The 24,418-nt window shown below is 34.8% G+C and overlaps 1 long non-coding RNA gene across 1 annotated transcript in view; it reads right to left on the bottom strand.

Annotated features, from left to right (window-relative positions):
* Nucleotides 1-12,632, bottom strand: part of LOC134731400 (uncharacterized) — a 68,330-nt gene extending 55,698 nt beyond the window's left edge. The window contains exon 1 of the long non-coding RNA XR_010113619.1: nt 12,536-12,632. This is a non-coding gene — a long non-coding RNA (uncharacterized lncRNA). The remainder of the gene's footprint in view (nt 1-12,535) is intronic.
* Nucleotides 12,633-24,418: the final 11,786 nt, after the last annotated feature.

Raw genomic sequence — 24,418 nt, forward strand, 5'->3', positions numbered from 1 at the left:
TTTATGGGAGGAGATAAAAGGATGATTCTGGTGTAAAGCTAACACTCCTTGTTGGGTGACAGTTGTTTACTTGGTACACTTCTAATTTATATATACTTTAAAATAGGTTATCAAGAAAATGAAATAACAAAACAAAAGATATTAAGTAAATTCAGTATGTAGGGTTTTGTTCATAATTTAGACAAATTTGCTATTAATAATTTGTTACAAGATTGGGGTCATAGGAGATTAACAGTAAGTCTTAAAATTTGCTACAATAAATTGTAAACAAAATAAGTGAGCAGAAACAACTAATTGTTGGAACATCATTAACTGAAATTTATCCCCACTAACAAGTTTTCTATGCAGAATACATCAAAAACTTCACACTAGTGCAATTTTTTTTGTTATTCCTGTGGCTGTATCTCATACTTAATTATATGACTGTTTTGTGGACATGCTTCTATACTTTATATAAGTATAGTATATACTTTCTATAAGTATATAGAGATAGATAATATGTCAACCTGACAGATGTACTGAAGAAGTCTGGTATGCCAGTGAGCATTCTGGTCATCTTCAGTTCAGACAATACCATAGTTGTGCTAAAGAAAGGGGAAAAACTATCCTGTGTTGTCTAGGCTTAAAGCAATATATTCAAATATAGTTAGCACTGGCTACCTCTACTATCTAGTGTATATTCTGCTAAACCCTAGAGGAAAGACATTCACAGCTCAGGTTAGGCATTTAATCTTTTTATACCAGCTCCAAACACAGAACACATGAAAGTGTGTTGCCATATTTACTAAACTTGAGTTGAAAAAGCTATCAAACCAGCCTGCCTTTGAGGTTTCTACTTTACAAATAATCCTAACATGAATGGCCGATGTATAGCTTCCCTTTGTGTCTCACCGATTTAGCTGGGGAACAATAGACCATCAATGTGAAGAATCATAAGTGAAAAATTCACACTCTTGTTTTGAGCCAATAGACATAGAAAGTTGCAATTACTTGAAGCTGAAAAATGGTAAGTTTCAGCATATGGGGAAGAGATTTCTAACCCCTGAGAGAGATTAAACAACAAATGAAGTTGTTAAAGAGCAAGAGGGAGAAAACCAGCAGAATTGGTCTTTGACCCCAGAAGCGAGATTTTTGTTACTATATTAAAGAAGTACATTACAAAAACAGATAGAGTTTAAACTGTAGAATTCACTGTGTGAAGATGAATTTACCATCTAGTTGCTCTGTTTTTTCAATGATTTGTGAGTCTGAGAGTGAGACAGAGGGACCAATACCACAGCACACAGAATTTTGCATTGCTTTTCCTCCACCCATCACTATCAAATGTATCTCAGAATATAAGCTGAAACTGGAAGTTTGCAGAAAAAAAAATTAAGTGATGGATAATATTCACATCAGGGTGGCAAGTGAGTCATGCAATGGAGACGACTGTTTTCTGAACACTAGTGTAATAGGAAAGCTTGGTCTATGAATTTCACCTAAAACCACAGAAGAAAACTTTGAGACCTAAGTCTTAATGTGAACTGAAGGCTGATGGCTTATGGGCTCTGTAAATTACAGACTAAACTATTTTTTAAAAATCAAAGCCATATTCTTACAGGAATTGGGATTAAATGAGAATTCAAGGACACTTTCATGAAAAGTACACTTTTTTTCTATCTGCCCTCCAAGAAGGCAGCATTATTATGTAGTGGCATCTGCTTGACAGTATCAGTTCACTATGTTTTAATGGACATATAATATCTTCTTAAAGGTAGAGAAAGATAAAATAGTAACAAGAGTTTAAAGCATTAAATAATTTGTAAGTTTAAGTTCTAATGTTTTCATGAAAAATCTGATTTATCTTTTCTAAAGGTTTAAAGTATCAGATGTCAATATAGCAATATACAAGAAAATTTAATTCTACCTTCTCATTAAACAGATTTAAAAAAAAACTTTAGCGATGAGTTACTTGTACAGACTCACATGAGGAATAAAAGTAAAATGAGATCACAGGTTTTTGGAGCCTCACACTCATGTTCAGCCTCCGACTACAATATTTAGTAGTCAAATGAAAAGAGAGGAGATGCATGAAGAAATTTTATTTAATCATCAACTGAAATCAAAAGGTCTAGTTCTTAACATTCACTGCTTCTGTTTTCTACATGTTGGAGAAAAATTCATAATTGGTTTTATTTAGTATATTTCAAGAACAACATGATATTTTTTGCTATCATGGAAATATTTTAATATCTTATGTAAGAATAACTGAATATCTGGCTGGGCATGGTGGCTCACGTCTGTAATCCCACGACTTTGGGAGGCCAAGGCAGGCAGGCCACTTGAGGCTAGGAGTTCAAGACAAGCCTGGCCAACATGGAGAAACCCCGTCTCTACTAAAAAATACAAAAATTAGTCGGGTATGGTGACGCTCACCTGTAATCCCAGCTACTTTGGAGGCTGAGGCAAGAGAATCCCTTGAGCCTGGCAGGCAGAGGTTGCAGTGAGCCGAGATTGTGCCACTGCACTCCAGCCTGGGCAGCAGGGCGAGACTCTGTCTCCAAAAAAAAATAATTAAAAAAACCCTGAATATAGTATATAAGATATTTGTATTTCTTTCACTTCTGAAGTAAAATGTTTCACTTGATAGTATTTCATTTCTAGAAAATACAGTTTAATTTGAATTTATATATTTATAGCTTTTGTATACCATCCAAATACACTTTAATTCCCAAAGCTCATGAATTGATGCACTGTGCCCTTTTAATATGTTCCCTTTTGCAAGTCTGCACTTATTATTTAGCTTATAAAAGTGAATGAATCACAGAATAAAGACACAAAGCATCACACCATTGAGACTTTGGGAAGCCTAAATGCTTCACAGGCAGGAGGTAGTGAACTAAATTTAACAAGAAGTAGCCACTGCTAGAATTCCACTTTTATTTTAAAAATGACTTTTTTGTCTTTAGGGAGAAAATATTAGAAAGCAGTATCATAAGAACGACAAGATCAATGTTAGAGATGGCAAGTATAGAATGAATTCCAGAACCTACATTACTTTCAACAAATATCTACTCAGCACCTTCAATGTGGCGGGCACTAAATAAGATTTTGAGCACACAACAGTGAACAAAACAGGAAAACTTCTGTTTATGTTATAGAGGGGAAAGAGAGACAATAATAAACAAAAATTAACAAAATATATAGTTCCCAGAACATACTAAGTATAATAAGCTCTTTCTTTATGAACAGGATGCATAATATTTAATCAATCAGATAACAGTTGAGGTTGCAGCACTGTAATATAATGGAATGCTTGAGCCTAGATATCTTGTAGTCCTGACAATTCAAGAGTTCCAAAGGTATTTATCATCTTTCAAATATAACAGGGTCCTGGATGCAGTATTGTACTACTGGGTGGTAGTTGTCCACTCCAGTTTAACAACTGATTGGAGGATTTTGATGTTGTTTTCCTATAATTTATTATAAAAGAGAAACAGTTTTTATAATGAAAGAATGAAATGTGATACTATGAATATTCTATACCAAGACAACCAGCATAGGCCAGGACTCTGTAGGCATGCACAATCACTCTACTTCTGTGCTAAAATTGGCTGGTACACCAGGAACTGCTGAAGAGATTTCAGAAATTTCTGAATCTCTTGATGAGGGGTGTCCATTTTGGAAATCTTATCTTGGGAAATCAGGCCAGAGGACATTTAGGAATATGGGAACCATAGGTTTCTTTTTTTTCAAATACTTAAGTGCAATATATTTATGCATAAAAATATTAAACAACAGTTAAACGTATCGATAGAATTTAATACATTGATATCGATAGAGTTTTAGGAAGTACTGTTGCATGAAAAAAGCAAGTTAAAGAGTGATGCATAAGGATATATTTTATATATAAAAAGACATCAAATAATACTGTATATATGGGAATTTGTATATATGTATGTAAACGTATATAATATGTCTGGAATTTCTTGAGAAAAGGTTGACTACCATTTCTCTAATGGGTCTAGTCATCTTATCCCCTCCTTTATGAACAGAGAGAAGACAAAATTCCGTCGTCAAACTCTAGTCATTCTTTTTGAATTTGTATTATTACAATGTATTATAATGTTATTAAACACAGTAAAAAAGAAAAGGTGGGAAAAATAAGAAATGAGTGAAAGGGATAGAGAGTTGTATGGTCCACTTTTAAATAGTGTAGCCACAGAAGAACTGCAGGAAGTGAGGGGTATAGCCAAATATCTTCAAAGTGTGTTCCAACAAGAGTTAATAGCATAGGTGTGTTAAAGAAGCAGAACGGATGTTGATGTGGCTGAAGTACAGGAAATGGGAGGTCACAGTATATGAGTATATATCTATATCTATACATCTATCTATCAGAAGACAGAGAGAGAGAGAGAGGGGAGAGAATGAACTCTCTGGTACTTCTTCTTATAAGGACATAATCCTATTTAGTCATGGTCCCATCCTTATGACCTCATTTAACTTTAATTACTACCTGAGAGACCCCATCTCCAAATACAGCTACATGGTGGATTATGGCTCCCACATATGAATTTGTGGTGAAGGAGGGATTCAAACATTCAGTTCATAAACACCCAATGGACCTGAAACACATGCATCTGAGAAACTGGTGTTACCCAGTGGTTGCTTGAGACTTTGAGCAAGAAGGGTAAGATCCAAACCTCAGAGGAGGGCAGTTCATTCAATTTGTGCTAATGTCTCTAGAGGAGTATGATGAACATGACTCTAAAAATCACAGAAAACTGCAAACTTGCTCTAACTGCTATTACTAGAATGACTTGCCACCACTCCTGGAGTGAAAGTGTTACTGACAGAAAAAGTAAAGATGCAAGTCTGTTCTTCAGCACAGGAAGGAACAACAGCAACAAAAACAATTACACAAAGGGGCACAAGAAAACTTTTGGAGGCGATGAATATATTTGTTATCTCAATTGTGGTGATACTATCATAGCTGTATGAATAGGTCTAAACTGATCGAAGTGTGTGTATTAATAATATACAGTTATGTGTATATACATTATACCTCAAGAAAAGGTGAAATAGGTAAATAAATTTGAGAGGGAATAAGTGGGAGGAAAAATTCCCTTCTTCCTCCTCTTGCCATCTAGTCTTGCTTTGGCTCTCTCTACTCTGCCTATTGGCATTAACTCGCAGGCAATAAGGTGGTAAATCAGCAGTGTGATTTGCAGAATTCTGAGCCAGCATCACAGAATATAGATCTGGTTCAGAGCTGAGAGACAAGAACTTAACAACTGTCAAGTAGAGTCAATGAGATTTGTTCATGAGCAGAATAGGCAGGAAAAACGAAGTACAGGAAGACTCTAAGATTTTGGAATTGAGCTACTGGCAGATGATGTTCTCATTAAATGACAGGAAAACTGTGGGAGGAGCGTATTTGTAGGAGAAGAACATTATTTAGCTTTTGACAAAGTAAGCAAAGGATCTCTAATTGGTTTTAATAAGGATTACAATTCTAGGGATTCTCTTGTTTCTATTTTAAATAATTCAGTTAATGAAAGAAAAAAAATCATAACATTTAACTGCAAAATGTTATTACTTTTATTCGTCTGTAAACACCTAAAGACAGCACAAGTTTTCTAAATCTTATAGAGAAGTATTTCATATTTTATGACAGATTTTTTTTTCTATCCCAAACATATATGCAGCCAACACAGAAGCACCCGGATTCATAAAGCAAGTCCTGAGTGACCTACAAAGGGACTTAAACTCCCACACAATAATAATGGGAGATTTTAACACCCCACTGTCAACATTAGACAGATCAACGAGGCAGAAAATTAACAAGGATATCCAGGAATTGAACTCAGCTCTGCATAAAGTGGTCCTAATAGACATCTACAGAACTCTCCACCCCAAATCAACAGAATATACATTTTTTTCAGCACCACACCACACCTATTCCAAAATTGACCACATAGTTGGAAGTAAAGCTCTCCTCAGCAAATGTAAAAGAACAGAAATTATAACAAACTGTCTCTCAGACCACAGTGCAATCAAACTAGAACTCAGGATTAAGAAACTCACTCAAAACCGCTCAACTACATGGAAACTGAACAACCTGCTCCTGAATGGCTACTGGGTACAAAATGAAATGAAGGCAGAAATAAAGATGTTCTTTGAAACCAACGAGAACAAAGACACAACATACCAGAATCTCTGGGACACATTCAAAGCAGTGTGTAGAGGGAAATTTATAGCACTAAATTCCCACAAGAGAAAGCAGGAAAGATCCAAAATTGACACCCTAACATCACAATTAAAAGAACTAGAAAAGCAAGAGCAAACACATTCAAAAGCTAGCAGAAGGCAAGAAATAAATAACTAAAATCAGAGCAGAACTGAAGGAAATAGAGACATAGAAAACCCTTCAAAAAATTAATGAATCCAGGAGCTGTTTTTTTTGAAAAGATCAACGAAATTGATAGACCACTAGCAAGACTAATAAAGAAGAAAAGAGAGAAGAATCAAACAGATGCAATAAAAAATGAAAAAGGGGATATCACCACCGATCCCACAGAAATACAATCTACCATCAGAGAATACTACAAACACCTCTATGCAAATAAACTAGAAAATCTAGAAGAAATGGATAAATTCCTCGACAAATACACCCTCCCAAGACTACACCAGGAAGAAGTTGAATCTCTGAATAGACCAATAACAGGTTCTGAAATTGTGGCAATAATCAATAGCTTACCAACCAAAAAGAGTCCAGGACCTGATGGATTCACAGCTGAATTCTACCAGAGGTAGAAGGAGGAACTGGTACCATTCCTTCTGAAACTATTCCAATCGACAGAAAAAGGGAGAATCCTCCCTAACACATTTTATGAAGCCAGCATCATCCTGATACCAAAGCCTGGGAGAGACATAACCAAAAAAGAGAATTTCAGACCAATATCCTTGATGAACATTGATGCAAAAATCCTCAATAAAATACTGGCAAACCGAATCCAGCAGCACATCAGAAAGCTTATCCACCATGATCAAGTGGGCTTCATCCCTGGGATGCAAGGCTGGTTCAACATAGGCAAATCAATAAATGTAATCCAGCATATAAACAGAACCAAAGACAAAAACCATATGATTATCTCAATAGATGCAGAAAAGGCCTTTGACAAAATTCAACAACACTTCATGCTAAAAACTCTCAATAAATTAGGTATTGATGGGACGTATCTCAAAATAATAAGAGCTATCTATGACAAACCCACAGCCAATATCATACTGAATGGGCAAAAACTGGAAGCATTCCCTTTGAAAACTGGCACAAGACAGGGATGCCCTCTCTCACCACTCCTATTCAACATAGTGCTGGAAGTTCTGGCCAGAGCAATCAGGCAGGAGAAGGAAATAAAGGGTATTCAATTAGGAAAAGAGGAAGTCAAATTGTCCCTGTTTGCAGATGACATGATTGTATATCTAGAAAACCCCATTGTCTCAGCCCAAAATCTCCTTAAGCTGATTAGCAACTTCAACAAAGTCTCAGGATACAAAATCAACGTACAAAAATCACAAGCATTCTTATGCACCAATCACAGACAGAGAGCCAAATCATGAGTGAACTCCCATTCACAATTGCTTCAAAGAGAATAAAATACCTAGGAATCCAAATTACAAGGGATGTGAAGGACCTCTTCAAGGAGAACTACAAACCACTGCTCAATGAAATAAAAGAGGATACAAACAAATGGAAGAACATTCCATGCTTATGAGTTGGAAGAATCAATATCATGAAAATGGCCATACTGCCCAAGGTAATGTATAGATTCAATGCCATCCCCATCAAGCTACCAATGACTTTCTTCACAGAATTGGAAAAAACTACTTTAAAGTTCATATGGAACCAAAAAAGAGCCTGCATTGCCAAGTCAGTCCTAAGCCAAAAGAACAAAGCTGGAGGCATCACCCTACCTGACTTCAAAGTATACTACAAGGCTACAGTAACCAAAACAGCATGGTACTGGTACCAAAACAGACACATAGATCAATGGAACAGAACAGAGCCCTCAGAAATGATGCCGCATATCTACAACTATCTGATCTTTGACAAACCTGACAAAAATAAGAAATGGGGAAAGGATTCCCTATTTAATAAATGGTGCTTGGAAAACTGGCTAGCCATATGTAGAAAGCTGAAACTGGATCCCTTCCTTACACCATATACAAAAATTAATTCAAGATGGATTAAAGACTTAAATATTAGACCTAAAACCATTAAAATCCTACAAGAAAACCTAGGCAATACCATTCAGGACATAGGCATGGGCAAGGACTTCATGTCTAAAACACCAAAAGAAATGGCAACAAAAGCCAAAATTGACAAATAGTATCTAATTAAACTAAAGAGCTTCTGCACAGCAAAAGAAACTACCATTAGAGTGAACAGGCAACCTACAGAATGGGAGAAAATTTTGCAACCTACTCATCTGACAAAGGGCTAATATCCAGAATCCACAATGAACTCAAATTTACAAGAAAAAAACAAACAACCCCATCAAAAAGTGGGCGAAGGACACGAACAGACACTTCTCAAAAGAAGACATTTATGCAGCCAAAAAACACATGAAAAAATGCTCATCATCACTGGCCATCAGAGAAATGCAAATCAAAACCACAGTGAGATATCATCTCACACCAGTTAGAATGGCCATCATTAAAAAGTCAGGAAACAACAGGTGCTGGAAAGGATGTGGAGAAATAGGAACACCTTTACACTGTTGGTGGGACTGTAAACTAATTCAACCATTGTGGAAGTCAGTGTGGCAATTCCTCAGGGATCTAGAACTAGAAATACCATTTGACCCAGCCATCCCATTACTGGGTATATACCCAAAGGATTATAAATCATGCTGCTATAAAGACACATACACACGTATGTTTATTGCGGCACTATTCACAATAGCAAAGACTTGGAACCAACCGAAATGTCCAACAAACAATGATAGACTAGATTAAGAAAATGTGGCACATATACACCATGGAATACTATGCAGCCATAAAAAATGATGAGTTCATATCCTTTGTAGGGACATGGATGAAACTGGAAAACATCATTCTCAGTAAACTATCACAAGGACAAAAAACCAAACACCACATGTTCTCACTCATAGGTGGGAATTGAACAATGAGAACTCATGGACACAGGAAGGGGAACATCACACTCCAGGGACTGTTGTGGGGTGGGGGGATGGGGAGGGACAGCATTAGGAGATATACCTAATGCTAAATGACGAGTTAATGGGTGCAGCAAAACAACATAGCACATGGATACATATGTAACAAACCTGCACATTTTTCACATGTACCCTAAAACCTAAAGTATAATAATAAAAAAAAGAAAAAAAATGAGAATTCTCTTCTTAGTAAAACAAAAATATATTGAACAATTTTTATTAAACACTTAAATATATTTTCTTATATTGTAATTTAATTTTTACACTAACCCAGTAGGTTGATTCTATTATTACCTTTGTCTTATAGATACAAAGCCTGAGCTTTTTGCGGCATTCTGTATGAGCAGTAGATTCAGATACCTGAATATTTATTTGTCAAGCTTAATGGTATTAATCTACACTTTTCTGAGCTCATATTTCTAGTCATTTAATTTATCAGAAAGACAAAAATGACAAATTAAAACATCACCCTAACCTAATGAATAAGCCTACATGTTAAGCTAACAATATCCTATAATAAGTTATATTTTATCTCGCAAAAGCATTCTTTGTTTCACAAAAATATGTATCATGTTTGGTTCTCCTAAATATTTCTTTTTTTTTAAATACCAGAGAGTACTGTACTCGGGTGTCTGCATTAAAGTCAAAGATAAACAAATGCATTCAGGATTTCTGCATGTTTCCCAAGTGTGTAAAATAAAAATATTTGATTTATGAGAAAACATAAAAGTGTCTTTATTAATACTCAGAACATACAGGCAATATAAGCTATTAAAACTCAACCACATCACTTTGATGCAGTGATTCTTATCAAACATTCATGTTGGTATAACAGAATCTTAACCTGGAAGCAAGTTTAGAATGTATGTTGGCCAATGTTTCATCCATTGTATGACTCCATTATCCAAAAAGATTGACCGAAAAAGGGATAATAAAAGCATGAATTACATTTTGGTTGATATTTGTAAACGTTGTAAAAGTTTTTTATATAGTATATGTGATGGAATTTTAAGTATATAGTAGAATATTTCTGATGCCATTTTAAGCGCATCCATTTTTACTTAACTGTGTAATTGGAGTCACCAATTCTATTATTCATTCAATAAATAATTATTGTCATAATCTCCTGCGCCACATGTTTGATGAAGGGGTTTCAATGGAGACCCAAGCCAGAAATAATCCATGCTCAAATGGAGCTCACAAGCTAAACATGAGGCATAAAATTAAATATGACAGCAAAAATGAACATGAAGTATCACAGCATAAAACTGAAAGTACTGCAAAGTGTATGACGCTTTGAGAGCATATACGGTAATGTCCTTAAAAAGTGAAATATTGCAAGTTTGAAAAGAAACATTACATCTTTGACATATGTTCTTCAGATAGACTAAAATAAGTCACCGCAGTCTGAATGAAGGAGATTAGGAACTGTATGAATGTGCATGTGTGTGAATGTGTGTGTTTGAATGTGCAAGTCTAAGTATTATTTTGTCAATCAAGAAACCTCACTCTTTAGTCTTCCTTGTTGATTGACAGTAGGGAATATGTTGGGGTAAATTAGGTAGAATTTATCAATGAAATAACTTTCATAGGATATTGAGAAATAAGGATTCATAGAAACTATGAAAGTGATTCTATGGTACATACTGTACTTGTAACTGCTTCTTGGTTTGGATGTTGTTGCCAAATTTTCTTTTCTCTATTTCATGGATGTTTTATTTCTTCTTTCTCTGGCAGAACTCCAAGGTTAAAAAAATGTATGCTGTTTTTATTTTGGGCAACGACAATGTTTGGAAATAACTGAGCAGCCGGAAGATAAAACAATTGAGGAGGAATGGGGTACATATTTCAGCAAGGCAAATAACTAAAGATGGCCAAATGAATTATAGCACCCCGACAATTGAAAAGAATGACTATTTACATGTAGCCATGGCCAATAAAATATCTTTAGGAATTATTTAATTTTGTTGTTTATTAATTTACACATAAGGGACCAATGGAACATAAATTTTATCCATGAATACTTACAGCAAAATTGAGAAAGAAGCACCTATTACCCTAACACAGTATGGGAAAGTATTGTTTTCAAATAAATCTGGAAATATTCAAGACAAGTCCATACTTAATTATTAGTATACATGCATAAAAATGCATTCACTTTGACTTAAGTTCAAAAGGATACTAAGATTTGATCATTATCAGACAAATTTGATTAATGCAGGGAGAAACTGGACAGACTAAGCATAAATAAATTAACATGGCAGAATTTTGGAATTGGACAAAGCTCTATAGATCACCTATTCCATCTCCCTTATTTCACAGATTAGAAAATTGACCCCAGAGATTTTAGATGGTGCAGATGTCATGAAATTAGATAAAAAGCAAGATAGGAGAGGAAACCAAGTTTTCCCAGGGCTGTATCAGTTCTAAAATACTAAGCAAATGAATTTGATGAATTTTAAGATACTAAGCTATTCAAAGTTACAAACAGATAAAGCAAAACAAAAAGTACAAAACTGCACATTCCCTATTTGCCACTTCTACTGTTAAACTGCTTACCAAAAATTTTAGTGAAAGCCAGTAGGTATAGGTTACACGAGATAAAATAAAACCAGTAATTTTAGTATTTATAATGAAAGCCAATAGGTGTAGGTTACACGAGATAAAATAAAACCAGTAATTGCCAGAATATAGTCTTACTATAAATAACTCAATTTCAATATTCTTACAATATATCTATTTTTACATGTTGAAAAATAACTAAGGATAATTATAGAATATTTGATTAGCAAACATCTGCCCTAGTTATTTAGGTAGTATACTATATGGATTTTAGGAACATGATATATTTATTACCACCACAATTTCACTCACTATTACCTCAATTATCTTTCCTGTTTTTCCATGGATGTGCTCAGTTACAGGGTATGTTATTAGCAAAAAGTATTGCATTATGTGGACATGGTTGATGTAGACCTAAATTATATGAGTTTTTTAAGTAAAGTAAATAATTCTGTCTAACTATCCTTAAGAAATAAACACAACTCCTTCCAAAATTCTACAATACTAATGGAAGAAATTAGCGACAACTAGGCCATTGCTTTCTCTATATGTGTTTCTCATTGATCATGGAAACACATTATGGTCTCCATATTACTAATGCAGATTTCTCCTATAGAGGGGCAGCTTTACACTAACTTTAGTGTCATTTGTTTTCTCTCCCTTCGCTCTGCACATTTACAATGATTCCTGGCATACATTACAGTCAGATATAGCATATTGAAGAATGAAATAAGTGATTAATCATGGTGGCTCACCTCTGTAATCCCAGTGCTTTGGGAGGTCCAGATGGGAGGATCACTTAGGGCCAGGAACTGGAGACCAGACTTGGTTACATAGTGAGACTCCTTCTCTGCAAAAAAAAAAAAAAATTAAAAGTAGTCAGGTATGCTGGCACGTGTTTGTCCTAGATATTCCAAGCTGAAATGAGAGGATCACTTGAGCCTAGGAGTTTGAAGTTACAGTGAGTTATGATCACACCATTGCCCTTCAGCCTGGGCAACATAGCAAGGCCTTGTCTTTTAAAAAAAATGAAATAAGTAAGGTGTAACTGCTGTATCAGTCAGGGTTAACCAGAAAAGCAGAAACAATAGCACACACACACACACACACACACACACACACACACACTAGTCCTGTTTCCTATAACAACATTTTAGTCAACAATAAACCACATGTATGGTAGTAGTCCCTAAGATTATAACGGAGCTGAAAAAATTCCTATCTAGTAATGTCATAGCCATCAAAAAGTTGTAGCACAACACATTATCCACGTTTGTGGTGACTTTGGTGTAAAGAAACCTACTACATTGCCAGTCATATAAAAGTAGAGCAATCAATTATGTAAACTGCATAATACTTGATAATCACTATATACTGATGTATCCTTCAAGTAAGTCAATACGTGGAAGTGGAAGACAATCACATTGATGATCTTGACCCTGAATACGCCTAGGCTAATCTGTGTGTTTGTGCTTTAGTTTTTAACAAAAGAATTTATAACGTTAACAATTCCATTTTTAAACTACAAGAAAAGTTACAGAATAAATGAAGAAAGAAAATAAATTTGTATGGAGGTACAGTATATGTTTTAAGCTGTGCTATTACATGAGTCAAAAAGTTTTAAAAAACTTTATAAAGTAAAAAAGGTACAGTAAGCTAAGATTAAATTATTATTTAACAAAGAAATTATTATTATTATTTGTTTATTTTTGAGACGGAGGCTCGTGTGGTGGCGCGATCTCGGCTCACTGCAAGCTCCGCCTCCCAGGTTCACGCCATTCTCCTGCCTCAGCCTCCCGAGTAGCTGGGACTACAGGTGCCCGCCACCACGCACGGCTAATTTTTTTGTATTTTTAGTAGAGATGGGGTTTCATCGTGTTGGCCAGAATGGTCTCGACCTCCTGACCTCGTGATCCGCCCACCTCGGCCCCCCAAAGTGCTGGGATTACAGGCGTGAGCCACCGCGCCCGGCCCAGAAAAATTTTTAAATATCTTGTGTGGCCTATGTGTACAGCATTTAATAAGTCTACAGTAATATACAGTAACGTAGTGTCCTAGGCCTCCATATTCACTCACTATTCACTCAGTGACTCACCCAGAGCAACTTCCAGTGCTCCATTCATGGTAAGTGCCCTATACATGTGCACCATGTTTTATCTTTTCTATCATATTTTTACAATATATTTTCTAAGTTTAGAAATGTTTACATAGTTAAATTAGAAAGAATATTTAAAATATCCCAGTAGCAAATGCTCCCAATAGCAAGAATGAGATAATTTTCCTTTTTTGAGAGAGAAAATTTTGTAGAAAAATTGCCACATCGCATCATTATTTACCAAAAAAAAGAAAGAAAAAAACATTGTTTGCTACCTATATTATTTTCATAGCACTTTCTCAATAAAGTGGAGAAAGTGATGGCACAGGCCAGTGATACCACGAAAATGACCAAAAATCATTAGATTATAAAGTCTCCCTCTTAAAGCTAAACTCGTTCATCTAGTCATAGTTAACACAAATATCTTTCCATGAGAGAGAATTAAGATAGTTCTATAAATCTGTGGCTAAACAGTTCAAAAACCCCTAATATGCCAGTGGAATTGTACTTTCAGAGAAGCACGTCTAGAATGAAATTATTTTAGCAAGTAAAAATCTAATCAACTGAAATGTACCATGTGTGGAGAACTAAATGTTAGCAGAATGGGCATGGTTAGTGAACATACTGACAATATTTTCCTGCATGAAATTAGGGGAAAAATTTTTAGATGCTCTGATTTTTTTGGTCAACTCAGCTGTAAAATCTTATATTGATTTTTAAGGAAAATATTCTCTTGCATTTTCCAATCTCTTATATCAAAAGAAAGAAAATGATGTCCTTAGCAATGAACTTAGCACATACATAGCATTCAATTAATTTTGATGAGTGATTGTTTTATTAATAGATGAGTAAAAAAGAGAACATGAAACCTGCTTTTGTAGCCTTTAATATATTAATATATTTTTATTTGAAAACTTTGAAAATGGTAATTTAATTTTAATTTTTTTCACATTAGAATTTACAAAGAAGATTTACTATTAATTAGATTGAACAATAAGAAATCATTGATTTTTATATATGTGACCTAAAACTATGTCAGTAGTAAACAATCCAGCCTTTAAATTCAAGTAATCTTTTGAACAAACTTCCTTGATAGTACTGACTCCACTTGACAGACAATGAAAATGATGCTGAGTAGATGATTTGCCTAAGCTTACAAAGTGAGCTAGCAACAGCACTGAAAGTAAATTTTAAAAATTATGTTCAATGTAACAGATATTGAAAGCTTAATGTGGCCCAGGCACTCTTCCAGCTAGTGAGTATATATGAATAGATAAATTCAGCTCTCTGGCATGAAGAGTTATTTTAATCCCCCACCCCAATATACCTCTGAAGAAAAATTATTCAAAATTTATTTTGATTTGTATCTAAGGATTTTCCTGTGGAGATTTATTCCTACCCTTTTCAAACTCCAGTGCCTACATTTCAGTTTCTGAACGTGTATATTTAATGTTTGAATGTAAGATTTATTTTTTTATTTTTTTTGTTATACTTTAAGTTCTAGGGTACATGTGCACAACATGCAGGTTTGTTACATATGTATACATGTGCCATGTTGGTGTGCTGCACCCATTAACTCGTCATTTACATTAGGTATCTCTCCTAATGCTATCCCTCCCCTTTTCCCCTACCCCACAACAGGCCCTGGTGTGTGATGTTCCCCTCCTGTGTCCATGTGTTCTCATTGTTCAATTCCCACCTATGAGTGGGAATATTATGGTAAAGTAGTCCTTATTAACTCTTCATCACTGATCTACTGCATAGAGAAGTATCAACCAAACACTGTTGAGGAAGGTAGAAATTGAATTTGAAAAATCAGTATTTCAACATTATAAATGTGTCTTTGGTTGTAAGGTAAGAGTATATGCTGAATATCCTCTGTGTGGTCCTCTAAATCAACTATCTACTCTTCCCTTCCCTGCTCTGTGTCTCAGAAAGCTGACCTCTACTAACTCTTGGCCAGTAGAATTTGGCCTATAGGAGCATTTAGTGAAGTACTGAGGAAGAGAGACGAGAGGGGGTTTGCTATTTATTTCCTCAGAAACTTCCCCCAAAGGCCAGTAATCATTTGGTAATGATTATCTTCCCTGTATCAAACATTACAGCTCTATTTAAAAGGCCCCATGATTTCAGAACCTCTGAGGATCTCTGAGGTAACATGTACCTTCTCTCTTTCAGGATGATGGTAATAGCTTTGCCCTGTTACCAAACCTGGGTGCATCAGAAAAGCCTGTAGGTTTTCTTGACCCTTTTCATATCTAATCACTTAAACTTTTCTTTAATTATACTTAGACTACAATATTTGCTTTTTGCCAGAATCTTATTGCAGAAGAACAATTTTTATACAACACTGAGTGCCCAGATTAACACAATATATGGAGCTAACTCATCAAAATCAAAAGAAGCTGAAATATATAACCAGAATGCCTATTTACTAACTTACAGAGAAAAATATTTTTCTTGTCAGAAAAATGGTTATACTTGGTAACTAGACTTTGTTAACATCCACCTTGAGACTAGTACTTATTATCAAATTATTTAGCAGATTATTTTCTTTTCAATTACTTAAAAGCCAAAATTTTCTTTGTTAACATATTTATCTGTTAATGATTACCAGGGTGATTCTCAAGAGAAGGTATTCAGTACTTTCTCTGAATTAAAAAAAAGTAATGAAGAGGCAAATGAAAGAAATAGCTAAAATGCTGCCTTATTAAAATACTCTTCATAAGTTAAGGGACATAGAGCTGCTTTCATTTCTTTGAGAAAATAGCATTCATAGTCTTAATTATTAGGTGAACATTTTATATAAATTATTCTGTTCATAGTTAACTTCCTTCACCATAGAAGAAAAATGATTTATTAATAATTCTGAATAAAATTGAAAGATCTATATCATGGTCTTAGCCTCATAAAGAAATGTTAAGTTCTTTACAAAGAGATATAGTTATTTTACAACTGGGAAGTAGAAATTCTTGCACATAGTTAATCTTGCTGTGTAATCACCTACACCCTGAGACGATGAACAATCACCTCATGTAAAAGAGCAGAGCAAAGCAGAAAAGGGATATACAATTTTCAGTTAACTTTTAGGACTAAAATGATAAAGAAAAAGACTGTATGATTAACAAGTACCATTAAGGTGACATTTTTATGATACTGATGAATCTCCAGACATCAATTAAATGGGTCTTTGTGCTTGAAGTTATTGAAATAAGGACTAAACGGTGGAGTCAAAGACACACAATGGTTTTTGAGATTTCCTATACCCCTGATTAAAGAGATGAAACTTAAAAGCTGCGTATACAAATGCTGAGTATAGGAAAATATGAAGAAGACTGTGTGGTGACTTTATTCAAGAGACTTCTATTATGCACTCATTGCCAGGCACTACACAAGTGCTCGTGAGATAAAGATTAATGATATTGTCTCTTCTGTGGAGGAAACATATGTGTAAAGAAAGATTATAATTCAAAATGATAAATTCTATCATAAGAAAATGACCAAAGGCTATTATATTAGAGAAGTTGACATTACTGCTGGGACAAAAAACTTAAGGAGAAGTTTCTAAACAGTAATAGAAGAGTGTGCAATTTTGAAGAAATGAAATAGGAGATGACGTTCAGGGAGATAGATGTGATCAACAAAAAATAAAAAGACAGAGGTAGATTGGGGTCATATTATAAAACATTTGAAGTCTATTAAATACGTGTTTTTTTAAGTAAAATTTCTTCTATAGGTCATAGAAATAAGAAATTATAAGCAAGTAGATGGCATAAACAATGTTCAAAGGTGGACTTAATGAAATTTTACTCAGGGATTGTTGTATTACGTATAATTTGTGTCAGATCCAAAGTATGAATTATAAGTGCTTAGAGATATTTTACAATTTCATCATAACTTAGTGCTCACATCCCAAACATTGCCTAAGTTTTCTCTCCACCTCCCTAAAAAGATTTTTTAATGAAATTAAACTATATTTCTCCATTAAAATGAACAAATCCTAGTATTTTTCTTTTGGTTTTCCATATTTCTTATATATTTCCCCTTTGTGTTTCCCCATAAATATATTTTCTCCTCCTATTCCTCCATTTTTTAAAATAAATCCTAGAGGGCCAAATTAATTTTTCATTTGCTGATATGAATGAATGAATGATTTGCAAAAGTTAATTAGTTAAGCATAGGAGGAAGTTTACTAAGAGCTACTAGTAATGCTATTTTTATGCATTGATTTGCTGTCAGACATTCTAAATGCTATGAGAAAAAATCAAACCTGTTGTTAATAGTCAAAAATATAAGGGGAAAAATAAATAATGTGTATAAATATTATCTGTAAAAATAATATTTTTACTGGAATTTAGTTATCCGCATGGATGTATTTTTAAATCATTTGTTTGATTGCATGTGCTTTAGCTAATCTGGCTATACTATTTTAAATACTCAATTCCTTGACAATTAAATTTGGTATCAGTATTGGGATTGTCTGGAATATAACAGAAATAAGACCACAAGTAGTGTGCTTAAGAGAAAATAGTTACTACCTGTTGTGTAAACTAGTGAGCTCTCATTAAGGTTCCCTACATTTTCTTGTGAGTGTGTTTTAAATGAAATAAATGTTCTCCATCATCCTTCATTCCAACATAATCAAAAGCTTATTTTTAAAAAATTATGGCTATCACTGGAAATGTACCCAATTAAATATCAGATGAACTATAATTTTTAAATACTTTCCATTTTTACACACAAATACAATGTGGTATTTGGTTTTCTGTTCTTGCATTAATTCACTTAAGGTAATGGCCTCCAGCTGCATTTAAGTACTGACGTATTTTTTTTTACTCCTTACCTCAGAGAAGCTCATTTATATCCTATTACTGTGGTAGTATTAAAATATTGGCAAATAACAAAAGAGATAAATATATTTTATCATGAATATTACTTATGCTATTGTATACAACAACTTTAAGCCAAAGAAAAAGTAGCAAGGCTATTTTAACAATATTAAGTATCCCAATACATGAACATGGGATGTTTTTCCAATGATTTGTGCCTCCTTTCATTTTTTAAGCCCTTGAACACTATTGGTATAAATATAAAATGGTGCGCCTGCTATGGAAAACAGGTTGGAGATGCCTCAAAAAATTAAAAATAGAAAGACCATATTACCCAGCAATCCCAAAACTTCATGCATATCCAAAAGAATTGGTATCAGGATCTTGAAAAAACATTGCACTCCCATGAGCATTGCAGTATTATTCACAACAGTCAAAGTATGGGCACAACCCAAAAATATTTTTTGACAGAGAAATAAAGAAAATGTGTTATGTACAAACAATGAAATATAATTCAGTCTTAAAAAGGAAGAAATTCCTGTCACTTGTGACAGTATGGACGAACTTGGAGGCCATCCATATTGTCAAGCGAAATAAGCCAACCCCACCAAGACAAATAACTGCATGATTCCACTTATATCAGGTATCTAAAATAGTGAAACTCAGGAAAGTAAAGAATGCAATAGTGGTTGCTAGAAGCAGGGAAGTGGGGAAACGGAGTTATTGTTCAATGGGTGTAAAGGTTCTGTTATTCTGGATAAGTAAGTTTTAGAGATCTACTATACAACTTAGTATCTATAGCTAACAATTCAGTATCATGCACCTCAGTATGAGAGGCCATGTGATGTAAAGTATCCTTACCACACACAAAAAAACCAAAATAAAACAAACAAAAGTGCCACAATAAAACTTTGGGAGGTGATATCTATTACCTTGATTGTGTTGATGACATCGCAGGTGTTTGCATATGCCTAACTTTATAAAATTACATACAATATATCTGTATATGATATATATACAATATAAATTATAAATATAAATATAATACAAATATTACATACAATAACTATATACACATATATGTGGAAATGAGACATATATATATCAGTCAAACCATAATAAAGCTGTTTTTAAAAGTGGTTAGGCATTAATATTTGTAATTCAATTTCTGAGGTTTCTATTAATGTTCTATTAAATTTCAGAAGAGATGAAAACAATAATTCTCTCCCCCTACATTCTTCAATTGGTGTACCACCTTTACTCTCAGCAACTTACATAAAAATGAACAACATTTACAAGAAACCCACAGCCAATATCATACTGAATGGGCAAAAACTGGAAGCATTCCCTCTGAAAACTGGCACAAGACAGGGATGCCCTCTCTCACCGCTCCTATTCAACATAGTGCTGGAAGTTCTGGCCAGAGCAATCAGGCAGGAGAAGGAAATAAAGGGTATTCAATTAGGAAAAGAGGAAGTCAAATTGTCCCTGTTTGCAGATGACATGATTGTATATCTAGAAAACCCCATTGTCTCAGCCCAAAATCTCCTTAAGCTGATTAGCAACTTCAGCAAAGTCTCAGGATACAAAATTAATGTACAAAAATCACAAGCATTCTTGTACACCAATAACAGACAAACAGAGAGCCAAATCATGAGTGAACTCCCATTCACAATTGCTTCAAAGAGAATAAAATACCTAGGAATCCAAATTACAAGGGATGTGAAGGACCTCTTCAAGGAGAACTACAAACCACTGCTCAATGAAATAAAAGAGGAGACAAACAAATGGAAGAACATTCCATGCTCGTGGGTTGGAAGAATCAATATCGTGAAAATGGCCATACTGCCCAAGGTAATTTATAGATTCAATGTCATCCCCATCAAGCTACCAATGACTTTCTTCACAGAATTGGAAAAAACTACTTTAAAGTTCATATGGAACCAAAAAAGAGCCCGCATCGCCAAGTCAATCCTAAGCCAAAAGAACAAAGCTGGAGGCATCACACTACCTGACTTTAAACTATACTACAAGGCTACAGTAACCAAAACAGCATGGTACTGGTACCACAACAGAGACATAGATCAATGGAACAGAACAGAGCCCTCAGAAATGATGCCACATAGCTACAACTATCTGATCTTTGACAAACCTGACAAAAACAAGAAATGGGGAAAGGATTCCCTATTTAATAAATGGTGCTGGGAAAACAGGCTAGCCATATGTAGAAAGCTGCAACTGGATCCCTTCCTTACACCTTATACAAAAATTAATTCAAGATGGATTAAAGACTTATATGTTAGACCTAAAACCATTAAAATCCTACAAGAAAACCTAGGCAATACCATTCAGGACATAGGCGTGGGCAAGGACTTCATGTCTAAAACACCAAAAGCAATGGCAACAAAAGCCAAAATCGACAAATGGGATCTCATTAAACTAAAGAGCTTCTGCACAGCAAAAGAAACTATCATCAGAGTGAACAGGCAACCTACACAATGGGAGAAAATTTTTGCAACCTACTCATCTGACAAAGGGCTAATATCCAGAATCTACAATGAACTCAAACAAATTTACAAGAAAAAAACAAACAACCCCATCAAAAAGTGGGCAGAGGACATGAACAGACACTTCTCAAAAGAAGACATTTATGCAGCCAAAAAACACATGAAGAAATGCTCCTCATCACTGGCCATCAGAGAAATGCAAATCAAAACCACAGTGAGATACCATCTCACACCAGTTAGAATGGCCATCATTAAAAAATCAGGAAACAACAGGTGCTGGAGAGGATGTGGAGAAATAGGAACACTTTTACACTGTTGGTGGGACTGTAAACTAGTTCAACCATTGTGGAAGTCAGTGTGGCGATTCCTCAGGGATCTAGAACTAGAAATACCATTTGACCCAGCCATCCCATTACTGGGTATATACCCAAAGGACTATAAATCATGCTGCTATAAAGACACATGTACACGTATGTTTATTGCAGCACTATTCACAATAGCAAAGAGTTGGAACCAACCCAAATGTCCAACAACGATAGACTGGATTAAGAAAATGTGGCACATATACACCATGGAATACTATGCAGCCATAAAAAATGATGAGTTCGTGTCCTTTGTAGGGACATGGATGAAACTGGAAAACATCATTCTCAGTAAACTATCGCAAGGACAAAAAACCAAACACCGCATGTTCTCACTCATAGGTGGGAATTGAACAATGAGAACTCATGGACACAGGAAGGGGAACATCACGCTCCGGGGACTGTTGTGGGGTGGGGGGAGGGGGGAGGGACAGCATTAGGAGATACACCTAATGCTAAATGACGAGTTAATGGGTGCAGGAAATCAACATGGCACATGTATACCTATGTAACAAACCTGCACATTGTGCACATGTACCCTAAAACCCTAAAGTATAATAAAAAAAAAAGAAAAAAAAAATGAACAACAAAAACTTTAAAAATGAGTAATGACCGTTTTAATAACGTAAAGTAACACTAACTTCATGTTTATGGTAATGAAATTTTTTTCCCTCACAAAGTCCAATAAAAGAGTTGTAATCTTGTTTAATGTGTTATAAATATATGATACATTAGAATTTCATAATGTCTAAATATTTGTAGGGAGGGAACAATCAAGGTACTTTTGGTAGTCAGCGTCTTTTAAAACAAATATTTGTCTATAGTAAATACAATTTTCATGCTACATTACATTGCTATTACCTGTTTCCCCTTAACCTGTGGGCATGCCCTGCTTTGTAGGAAACATCATCTCCCTCACCCTGCTTACTTCATCTTTGACTTTATTGGCAATGCTATTTATGGCAGATATGCCTTGGTTTCTTTTTCATGTAATTTAATTTTTTTTATAATTTGACATTTTATTTCAAATTCAGGGGCTACATGTGCAGGGTTCTTACCTGGGTATATTGCGTGATGGTGTGGTTTGGGTTATAGATCCCATTAACCAGGGCAGTAGGTATAGTACCCAATAGGTAGTTTTTCAACCCACACCTCCTCTCTCCCTACTCAAGTGTTCTCAGTGTTTATGGTTCCCATTTTATGTTCACGTGTACCCAATATTTAGTTCTCATTTGTAAGTGAGAAAATGTGGTATTTGGTTTTCTGTTCTTGCATTAATTCACTTAAGGTAATGGCTTCTATCTGCATCCATGTTGGTTTCTTAAATGTCTTTATTATTTTAAATTAATGTTTAAAAATATTTTCACATGATAGAAAATTAGGTTATTAAAGGTTTACTTAAACCGTACTGAAGTAATATCACATCGTTTAATGTAGATAATTATGCTTTAACTGCATTTAAATTTCCTGTCATCTATGGAGCCATCATTTTCAATTAAGGATGCAGCTTTCCTCAACCCCAAGATATTGTTTTGTCAAATAAGACATTAAATGTAACGTATTAATAGTTTAATTTTTGTTTTCTCCACGTGCCATTTTAGATAATTATGCAATGTAAGAGTGACTTATTTTTTAATTTCACTAAAATACTTTTGTTGCAGGTGCTAACATCAGCTCACCAAAAACTGAGCAAAATTGGTCAAATAATTTACAATAGTTTGCATATTTATGTAGTATTCAGAATTTGTGTATTTTAATTTTTTATACTAATGCCATATGGTGACATGTCATTCCACTCCTCCCATTACTCTACCTACTGAAAGTTTTCTTTTTCTTTCTTTATTTTTTTCTCCTGAGACAGAGTCACTGTTTTCACCCAGGCTGCTGGAGTGCAGTGGCGAGATATCAGCTCACTGGAACCTCCACCTCCCGGGTTCAAAGGATTCTCCTGCCTCAGCCTCCTGAGTAGCTGGGATTACAGGCACGTGCCATTACACCTGGCTAATTTTTGTATTTTTAACTGAGACAGGGTTTCACCATGTTGGTCAGGCTGGTCTTGAACTCCTGACCTCTTGATCTGCCCGCCTCAGCCTCTCAAAGTTCTGGGATTACAGGTGTGAGTCACCGCACCTGGCCTGAAAGTTTTCTTTAAAGGATCACAATTAAGTGAATCAAGAAATGTACTGGCCTTTCCACAGGCTTCATCTTCCTTAATATCCTCCTGGAATTTTGTTTTGAACAGCTTCTCTTCTAAAAAATATTTTATCTGGAACATCCCTCTTTTCTTTTTTGCTTTCTTAATGTTTCTTCTAAAGTCTTTGCTGACTCTGGTCACCCCTACCACCACCACCTTTTAAATATTAAATGTTTAAGAGCCTTGTCCTTGGTCTTTTTTTTCTTTCTCTCATCACGAATTTACTGCTTTTTTTTTAATTGTTATTTTATTGGAGGACTCTAGAATATGCCAATTATTTTTTTAAACTTAAGGCTGACTTCTACTTTACCCAGTCAACAATTAATGTTTTCTGTATTCATCTATTATTTGTTTTTGTATTTTCACTGATATTTTGTGTATGCAGGTCTATCTAGAATGTATTCTTTTAAGATCACTATGTTTATTCATAATAGGCTTATCTATGTACATCCCCCAAAAATAGTTTGACATAGAGTGCATGCTTAAAAATGCCTTTCCTCTACAGTAACCAAAACAGCATGGTACTGGTACCACAACAGAGACATAGATCAATGGAACAGAACAGAGCCCTCAGAAATGATGCCGCGTATCTACAGCTATCTGATCTTTGACAAACCTGACAAAAACAAGAAATGGGCAAAGGATTCCCTA

Source organism: Symphalangus syndactylus, chromosome 9 (assembly GCF_028878055.3).
Source record: "Symphalangus syndactylus isolate Jambi chromosome 9, NHGRI_mSymSyn1-v2.1_pri, whole genome shotgun sequence".
NCBI classification, from domain to species: domain Eukaryota; kingdom Metazoa; phylum Chordata; class Mammalia; order Primates; family Hylobatidae; genus Symphalangus; species Symphalangus syndactylus.